The sequence below is a fragment of the Rhincodon typus genome, chromosome 17 (genome assembly GCF_021869965.1).
Source record: "Rhincodon typus isolate 14 chromosome 17, sRhiTyp1.1, whole genome shotgun sequence".
Lineage (NCBI taxonomy): Eukaryota > Metazoa > Chordata > Chondrichthyes > Orectolobiformes > Rhincodontidae > Rhincodon > Rhincodon typus.
Window position 1 is genome coordinate 23,536,858 of NC_063348.1, and position 12,431 is coordinate 23,549,288.

Here is a 12,431-nt window from a genome sequence, read left to right on the forward strand (position 1 = left end):
CTTGTAATTGAAACTTCAACCCTGGGAAAAAGCCTCTGACTATCCACCCTATCCATATCTCTCATTCTGTGGACCTCTATCAGGTCTCCTCTCAGCCGCTGTCTTTCCAGTGAAAACAATCCCAGTCTTTTTAACCTTTCCTCCTAGGCAATTCCCTTGAGACTGGGCAACATCCTGGTGAGCTTTCTCTGCACTCTCTCCAAAGCTTCCACATCCTTCTGGTAGTGTGGCAACCAAAACTGCATACAATACTCCAAATGTCGCCTAACAATGTTTTTATATAGCTGCAACTCTTCTAGTCCATGCCCTGGCCAATGAAGGCAAGCACACCATTTGTCGTCTTAATCACTATGGCATGTCTCTTTTTTAATTCGAAGATACCACTAGGTCTTTTAAAAGTACTGTTGTTTTGGAGTAGATTTGTAGCTTGGGTTGTGGGTGTTGAGGTTGGTTGGCTCGCTGAGCTGGTTTCTTGTTTCGCCTGGTTTTTAAACTCTGGGGTCCGTTGAGATGGATAAAATTTGATTAAAAACCAGGCGGGAAAACACCACCGACGCTGCTTCGGAGGCTGCACTGAGGACGTTACCCAGCATGGTAATGAAACGTCTGCGAAACAAGAAACCAGCTTGGCAAGCCAACCAACCTCAGTACTGTTGTACTATTGTTATTGTCGCCAAAAGTAGTTATTCCACATTTTACAATTCATAAAGTATAAAGAAGAAAGAGCTTTCCTGAGCTTGATTGACTTAAATCACTTGGGATTAAATCACATGCAACTCCATTGCCTTATACCAGCTTTGAATGAATGGTTTCATGGAATGCAAGTGTTTTGTAAAATTTAAATTTTTTAACATACAAAAAAAATGTCAGAGTCGTAGTCATAGAGCTTTACAGCACGGAAACGGACCCTTTGGTTCAACTCATCCATGCAGACCAGATATCCTAAATTAATCTAGTCCCATTTGCCAGCATTTGGCCCATATCCCTCTAAACCTTTCCTATTTGTGTATCCATCCAAATGTCTTTAAATGTTGCAATTGTAACAGCCTGCACCACTACTTCTGGTAGCTCATTCCATGCTCGCATGATCCTTTGCATGAAGATGTTGCTCCTCGGGTTCCTTTTACATTTTCCCCTATCATCTTAAACCCATGTCCTTTGGTTTTAGACTCCCCTACCGTGGGAAAAAGACCTTGGCTATTCACCCAATCCATGCCCCTCATGATTTTATAAACCTCTATAAGGTTACTTCTCAGCCTCTGATGTTCCAGAGGCTATCGTTTAAAATTTATTGACTACAGATCACACTCATGGTTTCAAGCAGTTCTAATCAGGCACTATGAATCAAGAGCTGCCAGTTTAAGATTGATTCCATATCTAATGGTTTTGGACAAATTACTAGTGTATAACTTTGGGGTAATGCTGAAGAGTTTCGTAAAACACTGTTTAACAGTCATGTTTGATTTCCTTATAAGTTGATAGGATAATATTTTGTGTTTTCTATTGTATTGTGCTCGAGAGGATTGTTTCTATTCTCACACTGTCTTATTATCTATAAGTGCTTATGGGGTCAGCATGTATACACTATGCATTTGCTTTCACAAGAGCATATTTGAAGTTGGAAAGGCCATTTGGCCCTTCAAAGTTGCTGTGCCGTTCAATCAGATCATGTCTGATCTGTTTGTGTTTCGAATTTCAGATTCATATCAACTACTGATTACCTTTCATTCCCTTGAATAACAAGAATATATGTACCTTTTCCTTAGAAATACTTAATGAACCTGCCTATGCTGCTTTCTAAGGCAGAGTCCCAGAGTGTCTCAACCCTCAGAAATTAATTCTCCTAATCTTTCGCTGAAAAAGGTCACCCGTTATTTCAAGCGTTCCTTCATTCTGAACTCACTCAGGTAAATATCCTTTCTGCATCCACCTTCTCAAGACTGTTCAGGATCTTTTTAAACTTTAATTTAAACACCAGTTAAAACAAGCTCAGCCAGTCCAACCTATCCTCCAAAGACCATTTGCTCAATGGGTTCCACTTTATCCACAGCACATGTTACTTCTTCAAAGAATTGCAACAGATCAAATTTCTCTTAAAGCCATGCTGACTCCCTGATTAATTTAAGCTTTTCTGAGTGCCTAATTATAATTTATTTAATCAAATTTCACATCTTCCCTGTGACAACTTGAGACTAACTAGCCTATAGTTTCCTATAAAGATACCAAAGTGGAGCTGGAGGAGCACAGCAGGCCAGACAGCATCAGAGGAGCAGGAAAGCTGACGTTTCGGGTCGGGACCTTTCTTCAGAAATGGGGCAGAGGGAAGGGAGCTCTGAAATAAATAGAGAGGAGGGGTGAGATGCTGATAGATGAGTGCAGGTAGGCAGTGGTGGGGTGAGTGGGGAGTGTGGAGTGGATGAGAGAGTCGCAGAAAGTCCCTACAGAAGGCAGATAAGGGTGGGGAGGGAAATATATCCTTGGTTGTGGGGTGAGATTGCAAGTGGTGGAGAATGATACATTGAATCCGGAGGTTAGTGGGGTGATAGTGAGGACAAGGGGGATTCTGTCATTGTTTTTGTTGCAGGGAGGGGATGTGAGGGCAGAGGTGCAGGAAACGCGAGAGATGCGGTCGAGAGCATTTTCGACCACTGAAGGGGGGAAATTGCGGTCCTTGAAATAAGAGGACATTTGGGATGTTCGGGAGTGGAACACCCCATCTTGGGAGCAGACGCGGTGGCGGAATTGGGAGTAGGGGATTGCATTCTTGCAGGAAGGTGGGTGAAAGGAGGTGTAGTCTAGGTAGTTGTGGGAGTCGGTGGGCTTGAAATAGATATCGGTTTTGAGGTGGTCTCCATCTCTGGTGACAGAGGTCCAGGAAGGAGAGAGAGGTATCAGAGATAGTCTAGGTGAACTTGAGGTTGGGGTGGAAGGTGTTAGTAAAGTTGATGAACTGTTCAAGCTCCTCGTGGGAGCACGAGGCAGTGCTGATACAGTCATCGATGTAACGGAAGAAGAGGTGGAGGATAGTGCCAGTGTAGCTACGGAAGAGAGACTCTTCCACATATCTTGTGAAGAGGCAGGCATAGCTTGGGCCCATTCGGGTTCCCATGGCCACCCCCTTAGCCAGTAGGAAGTGGGAGGAAAGGAGAAGTTGTTAAGGGCAAGGACGAGTTCGGTTACACCTGACACCTTTCCCTGCAAATGCAGGAAGTGCTACACCTGTCCCTACGCCTCCCCTCTTCGCTCCATCCAAGGAACCAAAAAAAGCTTCCACATCAGACAGAGGTTTACCTGCACGTCCGCTAATGTGGTCTACTGCATCCGCTGCTCCCAATGTGGCCTTCTCTACATTGGTGAGACCAAGCGGAGGTTCGGAGACCGCTTTGTAGAGCACCTGCGCTCTGTTCGTGACAAATGACAACACCTTCCAGTCGCGAACCATTTCAACTCCCCCTCGCACTCCCTGGTCAACATGTCCATCCTGGGCCTCCTCCAGTGTCACAATGACGCCACCCGGAAACTGGAGGAGAAGCACCTCATATTCCACCTTGGAAGCCTACAACCCAATGGTCTTAATGTAGACTTTACTAGTTTCAAAATCTCCTCGCCCCTGGCCTTATTCCCATGACCAACCCTCCCTCTTATCCCCGCCTCCTTGACCTGACGCAACCTGTCCATCTTCTCTCCCACCTATCCGCTCCTCCCACCTCACTGACCAATCCCCACCACTGCCGACCTGCACTCACCTATCGCCATCTCACTTACCTTCCCCAGCTCCACCCCTTCTCTCTCTGTTTATTTCAGAGCTCCCTTCCCCCTCCCCCATTTCTGAAGAAGGGTCCCGACCCAAAACGTCAGCCTTCCTGCTCCTCTGATGCTGCCTGGCCTGCTGTGCTCCTCCAGCTCCACACTGTGTTATCTCTGACTCCAGCATCAGCATTTCTCACTATCTGAGTAGCCTATAGTTTCCTGGTTTTTTTTTGCCAGTTTCCTTGTGTAGATTTAAGTGATTTAATTTAAGCATATTTTAAAAGGCAACAAACATAATAATTGTCAAAATATAATTGAAAATAAATACCCCAATAATCTGATTATAATTTCATTAGATGAAAACCAGATTAGTTACTAGGTTGTATGAGAAATTATTCCCTAAGAGGTACCCATTTTCTACAAATGGGTGAAAAAAATCTTCTATGCCCTGATCTAAATAAAGTTTTATCATGGTAGAATGTTTGTTAGTAAACTTAACATAGAGAAATAATTCCTCTTCTGTTAGTTTGTAACTGAAAATTTTAGGATGCCCATTATGAACAAATGCATGTTATATAAACATGAGAAATGGCATGCTGTCTGATCCATCCAACCTATCCCAATTAATTGCCTTTCATCATAATATGGGAACTTAAGCCAGAGCTTAAAAGCTCCATGATCTTGGCAAAGTCAGCTGAGATAAATGAATGTCAATTTGAAAAAACAATCTAGGAAATTGCTCTCCAACCCCAACACACTGGTTGGGAATAGGACTCTCCATTCTGATTTAGGTCATTTTCTGTACGAGGTGATTTTGCATTGTTAGGTAATGACTTTGTATTGTTTTGGGGTAAAGGGAGGGCTATCTATGGAAAAAGTTCAGGACAATTTGTGTAACTTCATTTAAAAAAAAATCTTGTTCATGCTTTTAAAATCGAGGTTTGTAAAATTACTGTGTTTTGGGATTGCTCCTTATATATTAGGATAAAATGAAGGGTTTCATCTGACTTGTTCTGAGGTCTGCCAGAAAATAAGCCTGGTTGATTTGATTGTTAGAGATCAAAGAAAGACTCTGTTTGTTTTACTGGGAAGAATGTGCAAGATGTTTAGACTTGTAGATGGCAGAAGCCGTTGAGTTTACAATGGGTTTTTGTTTCCCAAAGTCCTGGAATGGTGCTAAAGTTTGTAAACAGCTTTGCTACAACCTGTCCATTCAATTCTAAGATGCAAGAGAATTACAGTTGTAAGAATAGCTAATCAGTATATTTCCACCTAGCAACAAGGCCAGTGTGTTTTACCTGCCATTGAGAAGAAGTTAGAGGAAGCCATTTTTGAGATTAGGTTACAGGCTTCCCTACAATTCCATAAATCACAGACAGACAGGAGTTCTGCATGATCATCACAGAAAAAGGTTACTTTGTTTTGGAAGTTACCATGAGTACATGGGAGGGACACTGTCTCATTCAAAAGACCTATCCTGCAGTCTTCCGGAATTCCAGGAGATTTGTCCTGGCTTGGACTTGGGGCTAGAAGAATCATTAGAACAGATTTTACTGCTGGTGGTGGAATAAAGAAACTCTGAAAACGGAGTAAAGTGCCAGGTGATATTCATTTGAAGTTCATGCTCACAAATCAGGGATACAAGTACCCATTGGAAGCTGGGACAGATGAAGTGTATAAAAGGAGGTTACTTTCTATAATTTTCAAGGTAGAAAGTGCTTGCAAAAAAAGTGTTTATTTAAAGTGTGAAATCTTGCTACAATGAAAGTTCTTTCAGCTAGCAACTGGAAGCTTAAATCTCTTAAAAGATTATCAGACTGTGAAAATCATAAAAAAAAACTCAGTAAAACAGCTCAATGGCTGTACTGTGAAGAAATTCCAGTTTATTTTCACAATTTACAAAATGATGTTCATAAAAACCATAAGACCATGACATCTGGGAACAGAATTAGGCCATTCAGCCCATCAAGTCTGCTCCACCATGTGATCATGGTTTTTATGTTTCTCAACCCATTCTCCTCTCTGTAACCATTGATACCTTACCAATCAAAAACCTGTCTGTCTGTGTCTTAAAAATGCTCAATGACTTGGCCCCCGCAGCCTTCTGCAGCAATGAGTTCCACAGATTTAACCACATTCTGGCTGAAGAAATTCCTCCTCATCTCAGTTCTAAAGGGTCTACTCTATCCAGGCCTGTCAGTATTCTGTAAGTTTCAATTAACTTCCCCACCTCATCCTTCTAAACTCTATTGAGTACAAACCCTGGGTCCTCAATTGCTCCTCATATGACAAGACCTCCATCCCTAGAATAATTCTTGTAAACCTCTGGAACCCCTCCAATGGCAGCACATCCTGCCTTAGATATGGGGTCCAAAATTGCTCACAATATTCCAAATGCGGTCCAACCAGACCTTTATAAAACCACAGCAGTGCATTTCTGGTCTTGTATTCTAGTCCTCTTGAAATGAATGCTAACATTGCATTTGCCTTCCTAACTGCCAACTGAACCTGCAAGTTAACCTTAAGAGAATCCTGAATTGGGACTTTTGTGCTTCAGATTTCCAAAGTTTTTCTTTGTTTGGAAAATAGTCTACACCTCTATGCTTCCTACCAAAGTGCAAAACCTCATGCTTTCCTCACATTGTATTCCATTTGCCACTTCTTTGCCCATTTTTCTAGCATGTCCGAGTCCTTCTGCAGCCTCCCTGCTTCCTCAACACTAGCTGTCCCTCCACCTAACTTTGTGTTATCTGGCAATTTAGCAACAATGCTGTCAGTTCTTATGTCCCGATCATTGATGTATAACGTTAAAATTGTGGTCCCAGCAGAGACCTTTGTGGAACTCCACTCGTCACTGGCTGCCATCCTGATAAAGATCCCTTTAACCAGACTCTCTGCCTCTGCCAGTCCCAATCCTCTTTCCATGGCAGTACCTTGCCCTTAACACTAAGGGATCTCAATCGTATTTAGCAGCCTCCTTACAATCATTATATTGATTGCAGATACATTGGAAACAGTATTTAAATGTTTATCAAGTTCAAATGTGAAAGCTCAACAACACAATACTGCACTCGGGCACTGTGGAAGTAAGCTCTTAAGTATATTGAATAAGAACCAATGAGGGAGAAGAGTTCTGACTTGTAACTAGCTAATGGATACCAAGTGGCAGTGGAAGTTCTAGATTGTATTACAAAGAACTGCCATCCTTTCTTGCCTTCAATCACAGTCTGTCTGTGTTGTATCTTTTATTCCATTTAGTTTGCTTAGGAAGCAGATAGAAGCTGGAAATTCCTGATATATTTTAAGAACATATCATTGCACAACATTAATAGGAATCTTGCTTTTAGTTTATGTGGCAGCGAGCAAAAGCTGCTGGGAGCCATTTATGTATGCATTTTTTCACTATTTACTTCCTGATGAAGATTTGATATGAGTAATGCTCCTAATTTTATGCAGCAATTCTTTTACATCTGGCGCACACAATTCTTAGTTCAGCTGTATATTGAGTTCTTTTCTAGTTCAGCAGGTTTCCAACACATTGATAACAGCTAATGTCTCTCTAAATGAGAGTCACTAATCCAAATAAGATTTATACAAAGGAAAACTTGTTCTGCTGAATTATGAACAGTGTTAGCAGACCATTAAGCATTAACCCTATTCAAAGGGAACGTGTACAACTTGGAAGCAGATATTGAGACTGATTCTAATAGCCAGAACATTGTTCATTTTGCTGGTTTGAGAATAGATTCCAAAAATGATTTTACAACTAAACGTAACCAGATCTATTCTCTTATTTGTTCTGGCATAAACCTTCTATATTGAATGGAATATTTTCTTATCTTCATAAAATTAAAAAGCAAAATATAGATATCCTATGACGTTTAAGTAGTACTTATAGATTGTAATAGAAACAGTGAAAATCATCAGAGCTGGGCGTTGATGGCTTCCTGCTATTGCATGGAGTATTTGTAATGAAGAGAAGCAAATAACTTGCAGGATGTCTCTTTGGGGCAGAAGATAATTCTTGACAATTTTGCATAGTGGCCCTTGCTGTCATTTTTTTTTGTATTTAAGGAATGCAGCTTTTAAAACAACTTGGAAAAAGTACATTGGGTGGGGGCAGAGGAAAAAAATTACATCCAATTCCCTATGGCTTACTCAATTTAATCAGTCAGGCGTAGATGTCAGTAAGGTTTGTAGTCTCAGGAAAAACTGCTGATCTTCGCTGAGGCAGCAATAGAGGTGTCATAACTAGCTTGATGCCGCCAGGTTAGGAAGGAGAATTCTAGGTCTTAGATAGTGATCAGGGTTTGGACAGTAGCTGAACCCATCGATCAAAGTACAGTAAGAGATGCATGTCTTCAGAAGAGAAGAAATCACCTTGTGGCCTGGTTCCAGCAGATTTTTAATTTAAAGGTGATATTGCTATACTTATTCAAATGACACGCAGAAACCACAAGTGTTTAGCCCAAATCTGAATTTTAATGTTTTGTGCTATACCCACAGATTTGGTGTTGCCATTCATGACTGATGAATGAATGAATGAATGATTTATTGTCACATATATTTTGAAGATAGTGAAAAGTGTTTTGTCACCACAATCCAGTGCCATTTTGAATTACAATAAAGATAAAAAGAAATTAATTAAATAAGAGCTTGTCTTCTGTTCAAATTGGGGTCTCAAGCACGGCTTCAGGGATTCTGCAAAGTGTCTGGAAGGAGTCCCAGTTGGGGAACGACAACGATGACGCCAATGACTCAGGAGGCCCCAGCTCTGTGGCTGCTGCCGCCTCACTGACACCGCCAAGAATCCAGGCTCTGGGCCCTGCTGCCACCACCAAGAGAACAGGCTTTAGGCCCCACCGCCATCACCAAGAGTCCAGGCTCCGGGTCCTGCTGGCAGGAGTCCAGGCTCTGGAGTCTGCTGACGAGGCAGCAGCTGTCATCTTGCCATCATCACTCTGGCCTCAAAGGTGAGGAAGAAAGAAAGAAGGGAATGAAATAAAAGCCAGAAGCATATAGAAAAAATGATGCTGTCTGCCTGGAGCAGACAGGCTCTGATGAGCCCGAACTCCACCTACCATGCCAGTGCCATCTTGAAACTTGATGTTGGTGGACCTTGCATTATCCCCGAAATATTTTGTATCCAGCACACTGGAAATCAAGGTCTGGCAGCATCTGTGAAGGAAAAGACCGAGTTAATGTTTTGGGTCCGATGATCCTTCCTCAGAACATTCCTTGGGAGTTCTGAGGAAGGCTCACCGGACCCGAAATGTTAACTCTGTTTGTTTTTTCCTTCACAGATGCTGCCAGACCTGCTGAGCTTTTCAAGCAACTTCTGTTTTTGTTCCTGATTTACAGCATCCGCAGTTCTTTTGGTTTTTACAGTGGAAATCAAGCCTTGCTATTCCAAGAGTTTCACAAAAGTTAAATAATTTAAAATAAGAATATAAAATTTCCCAATTTCTGATTTTCAGACCCACATTGATAGAAAACATGAACCTGGTTTCTGTATTTACCATAAATTATTATATATTGCAAGTAATAAGTTTCTAGCTACAAGTGAACCATTATAAACCTTTTGGTATATAACATTACAGATTGAAACTTTTACCATCTTTTAAACTCTTCCTCGCATACACAGACGGGGGAAAAATAGCTTATGGATGAAGGAAAGTTGGAAGGCAGTTCCTATTCATGGGCTGCTGACTTGATTCATATGATTCTTTTGCTGGTTAGAATGTGCTTTTCAGTTGTCCTTTGGATGCTTCCACTGGTTTGCAAGATGCACAAGATGGTTAGTTCACTTATAAAAGGTCTCTGACTTATCAGTTAAAACTGTCAGCTTACAATAACTGCTGAGGGAAAGATGAACTGGTTTTCTTCAGGTTAAAATATGTTTTGAATGCAGACAGCAGAACCACTTTCTGTTGTGGTAGAGTACAAAGCACTTCTCTCTATCTTGCTCAACAGCGTGGAGTTGGGAACAACCTGAACCAATGACGTAGTCATTGACAGGTAAAAGACTATTGTCATTTGTAACTAGTCACTAGTACATAGACCAATAAACTACTTGGTGCCAACCAGCTGCACCTGTATACAGAAGCTTCAATTTGCCTGCAAGCACACGAACGCTGCTTGTTCCAGCGGCTAATTATACAATTCTTGTCGTAGTGTCGGATGACTTGCTTTACAAAACATACAGCAAACTTTTAAAATGGCTTTTCCCCATTTCAGTCCACAAGTTTTAAAAAAAACATATTAAAAGACATGGTCTTTACATTTTGTCACAATCTACATATAATTAAATGATAATCTGATCCATACTCTTTCTCTGCAAATCTACTCTTTGTAAAACACGGTGGGGCATGATACTCAACATCAGACTAATGCATCCTAATTTTACGTGGAACGCACAAATGTAATTTTCCTAGTGAAAACAATCAATTTCCTTCAATTTTTGGTTGTAGAAAATAATAAAGATATGTTTTTTGAATTCCCCTAAGTTCACTGTATTTTGGTCATGAGATAGAGATCTCCTGAAGGCTGAGAGATAAAAGCTGATGCCGGTGGTGGTGCTTTGGCCACCAAACCATCAATGAGGATTATTTGAATCTTATACCCTATACCCTAACCAAGTCCTAGACTAGTTTGTGGCCCCCTCCAATGTTAAAGTAATATTGAAATAGCATGAGATCCCTAAGAATGCACACAATGAGCCAGTTATTATCTAATAATCACATGATACTAATCTAGTTTATTGTTGAGAGAAATATAACCAGTTTAACTCTTCAAAATATAAAGATTGTAAAATTCAATTTGGCAACATTAAGACTAAGGTATTATCATTTTGAACAAAATGTAATCACCCCCAAAATCTGAGCCAGTTGCAACAGTTTTAAACATCACTTGAAACTAGTTTAGCTTGAAAAAGAGCTGAATGCTGAGTTCCCAAATGCTAAATTTAGTGCTTATTTGAAATTTTTAACAGCCATCCCTCCTTCCTAACAATTAAAGAAAAACATAGCTTTAATGAAAATATTAAATAACTGAGTTCGCGTGAACAAAATGCAAAATAACAATTGAAAATGTTGGAAATCATAGGAAAAAAAAAAGTGTTGATTCATTAGATTCTGAGCAGAGAATAGATAACTAATGTTCTAAAGTTTCAATGAAGGGATCTTACCTTAAATATTTTTACTCCAAAAACATGCTGTATTCAGAAAATTTGTAAAAGTACATTCCAAAACATTTGATTTGAAAATTACAGAAACAGCAAACAATTTCAGTTTGTCTCCAAATAGCATGTTCCACTCTGGGGTGCCTGAGTGCAATTCGAATAATCTTAATATTCCATGTCAAGCATACAATCCGAGGGCAAAAAATTTCAAATTGCAAATTACAAGGAAGTGCAATGGAAATAAACTTGCCTCAATATAACTTCAATGCTTTCGTTGTTCAGAATGTATTACAGGAATACAACCCTGAGGGGTCCCACAATTTCCAGCTCCATGGTGTACTATCGCTGAAAGGCTTTAGACCACAATTTTTCCCAACTGTGCTGTTACAGCAACTGCCTTAAACTTTAGCTTGTTGATTAGCATGTAATCCTGGTCCTTGGAATGTGCCAGTCCATAACTGGAAGAAAGGGCATCTCTTTTCAGGTTAATGGTCTTTCAGCAACACTTTATGTTTAGCTTGGTGTGCATCCTTGAACAGTCTGTAAAGCGCAGAATCCTGTGTCATCTTGTCAGATGAACCTCGACCAAAAAAAAACACTGCTTCTCTCTGTAGAATTTCTTTGTAGAAGTACATTTTACAGGAGGTGGTCAATCGTTTCTTCCCCTCTATGGCCACCTCAAGGGCAGTGTGTGGAGGGGTTGAACCTCTGGTCATGTGGAAAGGATGTGATAGGCAGGGCCTTTCTCACCACCAGTTAAGCTACATTATGAGAGACATTATGCAAATGACAGTCTGCTCAGGGAACATCTGAAAGGGTCTACTAAGGGCTACTATCTCCTTTTCCGTCAGCCTCAAGGACGTTATGTGCAGACGACTATCTGATGGGCTTATGATCAGTGGTATTTTTTTCTCCATAACCCTTTCCAAAAGTGACACACACATTGAACTTTAGCACATAATTATATTTTGCATTTGCATACTGGCGATTCACATACACAGGTGGCTGTCCAGTGGAGTTGATGATTGGCTATATTTTTCCCTCCCTTTTTATCTAGAGGTTTGTATGTTGTGCCCATGTAAGCATGGTCCATTTTCAACGAGTAGATAAAGCGTATGATTGCTCAAGTGATCACCATGGTACAGAAATGAGGAAGGGTCAGTCCTGTGTCATATATAGTAACAATGAGAGTGCTTCACACCTAAGTTCTTCAATGTTCCGCATGTCCAATTTTTGTTTTCACGTACCTATTTGCTCCTTCCAGTTTTTAGGGCCTGCCCGACAGCTCTTTACCCAGATGGTGAATGGAACAAAGGATTGGTCAACCCACATCCCAAAGAACATAGTCTTGCTATTGCTCTTATTTGTCTTAGTTCCGAAGACCAATGACACCTTAAAGATGTCTGTTTACTTCATGGATATTAACTGACCAACTGGATGTTTCCAGCGTTTTCTGCTTCTGCTTAGGGTAAATGCAGTCATCCCAGTTGTAGGTATTTGC

The 12,431-nt window shown here is 40.7% G+C and overlaps 1 protein-coding gene across 2 annotated transcripts in view; it reads left to right on the plus strand.

Moving 5' to 3' along the window:
- LOC109936288 (MOB kinase activator 2-like) overlaps positions 1-12,431 on the plus strand; it is a 168,943-nt gene that overhangs the window by 87,216 nt on the left and 69,296 nt on the right. The gene's annotated exons all lie outside the window — the stretch shown is intronic.